Genomic DNA, 4861 nt, shown 5'->3' with positions numbered 1-4861 from the left:
TCCACAGATGGAGAGCATGATGTGAGGCTCAATGTCCTTGTGCTTGTCTGCAAGCCTGTCTTAATCTTATGGCATGAGCAGAGGACAAACAATAGTTTATGAATTTATAAACAGCGTGCGGTTTTATGTTTTTCTCATCTATCAGCAAATCATTAAAGTACTGAACACTTACAAGTGGAATTTAGGAAATAGTCTGCAGATATACTTTCAAATGTAGCTTTTGGGGAAGAGAGGGTTGTATTTTAGGACTTTAGCTTACCTGAAGGAACATTGAAAGTGTAAATCAGAGAAGAAATGACATTTTAGGAAAGGAGTCTGACTGCAACAGATTTTTTAGAGTCCAAGCCAGAATGAATGCAGAAAGATGGACCTAAACACTACGAACTATAAATATAGTAATCTCTTTATAAATTCTGCTTAAAAAAATGCAACTCAGCAAACACTAGACACCTTGGAAATATATCATTGATCATTCTAACCTTTTTTTCCACACCTTTTCTCATTTGTTTTTGCTTTTTGTTTGTTTGTTTCTCTAAGCACAGAGCTTCTGTAAAAAATCTGCCTTGAAAGTCTGAATGGGCTAGAAAATGTAATAGGAAGTTTATAGTGAATGGCAATGTAGGAAGACTCAAATATTTCCCCCTTTTAGGCAGACCTGCAACTATAATCCTTTAATGGGGGATTTTCCCTGCAGATTTTTGACTTATTATATGGATTTGACCAGCTCTTATAGGCTTTCCTCTTCAGATTGGGCTTCTGCTCTTGGCAAGCCAACATCTTTGTTACCTAACCCCTCCATTAGGACTGTTGTAGCAATTATGGACAGACTCTCTGGCTGCTTTATGGCCGCCTGTCTGTCCTGGTTGCCTGTCCATCCTGGTTGCCTGTCCATCCTGGTTGTCAGTCCTTCACACCCCTCCGATGAAGGCAGCACTTGAACAGGGTGCCAGCCTATCAAAAGTGTCACCTGCCTTTTGGTGATGCTCTTCAGGGCTGCACTGTTTCCTTTCATCCTACCTCTCACATGGTCTCTGAAAGTGCTGAAAAACTATTGAGCGGAGAGAAAGGTCCTGACTGTTACAGCCACTGGGCAGCAAACATTTTGCTGGAAAAAACTTCATAAAGATGCTGCAATATGACTCTGAGGTAGTGCCTGTCTTCTGAGACCCTTTATAAGTTCATGGGTGCCAATAAATCCCACCGTGGCAAACAACCTCAGCTGCCTGGTATAGAGGGAACAAGGGCTTTTTGGTAATCTTAAAGTACTTTGACTTGCTGTACCACACTCAGTTGGGTTTTCAAATGTGCACTTGGGGAAGTTGTTTCAGTTTATGCTGAAAATGTCAGATGCTTTTCTTGCTAATACACATCTTGTCTGTTGATAGAGTATTTCTAATAATACCAACAATCAAATAAAGACTGTTCCATCTTAATACAGACAGAGAAAGAAGTACATGTGTTGAATCATTCGCTTGTTGGCAATAGAAAGGAGTTTTACTCCGCTTTAGCAAAAATAGGCTTTTATTAATTGCTAAGTTTCCCCTGAATCCTTCCTGGTCACCTCTTTCACAGGGTCTTAGTGAGGTGCAGGATTTTGGAGGTAACAGGTTTTGGACGAGGTGTTACCACTGGCATCCGTGACTGCTAATGATTAGCAAAGGTCCCCTGGTTCTTTTTTCCGAGAATATCCTGGCCATGCCCCAATTTCATAACATGCAAATTCCTCACTTCAGTTTTAATAAGCCATTGAACTGTGTATGCCACTGGGCTGTTGCTTTTGGAGCTGCTCAGAAATGATTTTTCTTAATGAAAATTATGCCTTATGATGACAAATGAAGCTGATGTTTTCAGTTGAAAATGGTTTTGTTTTGATACCTCAAGCATCTCATGGGAATAGTAGTCTGCATGCTTCATACTCCAAAGGCTTCAGCTGTGTGGGCTTCTTAAACAAACTGCTCCTCCCTTGACCTGCTGTACGAGTTCCTGGCTGCAGGAGTCGTTATGTGATAGCTGGTCCAGCTAGGAAACCTGGGCAACAGCGGGGACTGGAGACAGCTACGGCTTTCATGAACCACCACAGGGACAATCCTGAAATGTTTTGGCTTTTTAAAGGCAGGGGGGGGGGGACACGAAGATGATGATTTAGATTTCTGGTAATCTACTTAAAAAAAAAAACAATAAAAAAGGCGATTTACACTTCTGGTAATCTGCTTTTTGAAAAACGTGAAATTTTGTCCAGTAAATGGCTAGTTTTCACCAAGAATTTAATTTAGCTGAAAACTTGTCAGAAAACAGTGTGAGAAAAAGAGTTTGCCTATCATCAACTGGTTTTCTTTTTAAAGGAATAATACTGATTCTGTCAGAGAGCTAGTATGTGCTGCACCAGAGGAAGGTTTATAAGACTTTTGTTTGATGAAATTATCAATGGCTGCACTTGAGATATAAATACACAGTATGTATACGGAAACTAGAAACACAGTATATAATGGAAACTGAAAAACATGAGCTGGTCACCTGCACTTGGGTGATCAAACTCTTCTGCTGTGTAACAGACCTTTAGCATAAGCACTGTGCCACCTGAAAATACTGAGCATTTTACATTAGCTGCAACTGCTTTCAAGCAACTGCAGGCTGGTTTTCCAGGTATTTGGACCAGAAGGTCTTGCATGGGACGTTTTTTTTTAACTTGCTTCAGGATTAATTTGTTAAGGCTTGGCATGACTGCCTCTTGAACGTCGTCTCTTTTCCTGTCTCTGTTCTCATTCTTGCTATATGGTCTTAGATTTTTTTTTTTAATGAATATATAATCTTTTTAACTCAGAACCTGGTGTATTGTTTGGGTTGCCCTATGGCAGCAGCAGGTCCTGACATTATGTTCTCAGACACCTTCCTCTCCCTGTTTCAGCTGTGTCTGCAGGTCCCTCACTTTGCTGTTTGCACAAATGGGGCTTTCTCATGCTCCCGTGCACTTTGTCACAAGTCTCTGAATTGCCTGAGTTCGTCTCTCAGGACTTTTCTCCTCTTTTTATTGCAGTGGGTTACCTCAGCCAGGTTTTGCAATGCTAAAAAAGAACAAGCTGGGGAGAAGTTTTCCTCTATCCAAACTGTGGATTTAAAATCCATTGGTTTATGGTGTGCTCAGTGCCAACTTTGCTTTCTTTGTGAGAATCAAAGATTTTCCACATATAATAAAATTATTTGCTGGGCCTTATGGCTTTGTCTAAAGTGCTTTATGCATTTATGATGACTGTTAAATGTGTTTTTCATGTCAGCTAAACTGCTTGGTAAGATGTTCTCATTTCCTCGCTTCCCTGTGTTCATTTCTTTCTACACCCATTCCCCCCACACCTTTAACCACACAACAGTAAAAAAGGCATTCTTTGGTTACTGGAAGTCAAGCATAGAAATTTCAGAATTTCAGGCCAATTAAGGACTTTTGTACTACTTTAAAAGTAACAAGCACTGAACAACAGTGAATTCACAGAAAATTGATGGGATTTAGGCATGTTTGTTGATTTTATCCTAAAAACAAACTACTGTGTCTTCCAAGATACCTTTTGTGTCTCCCTTCTCCTGCTCCTGTGAGACTGATGGAGCAAACACAATTTACTGACCGACTCCTTTGATGTCGATGGGATGAAAGCCACAGCCAAATTGGGGTATGGGCTTTCAAGATGCCTTGGTGTATTATTTTCTGATTGCCTTAATAAAGCTAGTGTAGCAAATGTACAGCTGCCAGGATAATTTTAATACAACACTTGTCTTTCTTATATTGGTATTAGAAAATTATATTGTGCTCAGGAAAAAAATAATCCTGCCATGCCTTCTGGACATTTCTGGAGGCTGCTCTTCTACAATATTAATTTTGATTGCTAATCTGATAGGTAAACCTGTTAGTTTAGCTATCACGCAGTCAGTCTGGCTTCCTTTATTATACATGACTATATCATGTAAGATCTACCCTTGACTTTAGAGCTTCAATTGGCTGAGGGGAGATAACCAAACTGGTAGTTTAGTTCCTACTCTGAAATGCGAGCATCCGAGCTGCGGTGTTAGCTCTCATGTTTGCTAACTCTTTGGGACATGACCAAAACTCAAGTTCAAAGATGCTATATTTTAAGACCTAGAGGTGTTTCTTCTACATAGGCAAGTCAGGTTTGTTTCTCCCTGACTCATGGATTCTGCCTTCATAACCTTCACCAGAAGCAGATGCAGGATGTCCCTGCAGGTGGCTGTAATGGTTTTGCAGAACCACGTGAAGTAAAGAGTAGCAAATGCATATTGTGGTTAGGAAATAAGAATGTATCCATCTACTAAATGGACCACGGCACCTTCTGAGTAAAAAACGTATCTGCTGTGCAGACACAGTTTGGAGAAGAAATGAACCTTTCAGATGGTTTTCATTTATTAGCATGTTCTGTCCAACAGAGATAGGAATTTTGATTTTTACTTTCCAGAGAAGAGGACTGCAGTGATTGCAAAGCTCTAGGCATTTTTCATGTTTATTTCATCTTCTCCAAACAATTACCTAAAGCTTCTTGAAGATTAAAATTAATCAATTTATATTTAACTGAACTATGTTTCAAAAATCATGACATGTATCTTTACTCCTAAGGCAGATTTAAAAATAACCAGAAAACATAACTACCGAGGCTATAATTGAACAGTATTTATCTTTTTAATCACTTGCTGCTTATGTTCTAGGCTCAGCTTCTACGACTGAATAGTCAACAAAATATCAGCAACATTTTCTTACTAGACTCCTACTTTAGTGCCCAAAGGATAAATTAATTCTTACTTTCAGCTGCTAGTAATCCAGCCAGTACTCATTATTTAGTATGCTGGATCTGTGATAGAAACA

The sequence above is a fragment of the Mesitornis unicolor genome, unplaced genomic scaffold, assembly GCF_000695765.1.
Source record: "Mesitornis unicolor isolate BGI_N332 unplaced genomic scaffold, ASM69576v1 scaffold25699, whole genome shotgun sequence".
In the NCBI taxonomy this organism is placed as follows: Eukaryota; Metazoa; Chordata; class Aves; order Mesitornithiformes; family Mesitornithidae; genus Mesitornis; species Mesitornis unicolor.
Note: the sequence above shows the minus strand (reverse complement) of the source record.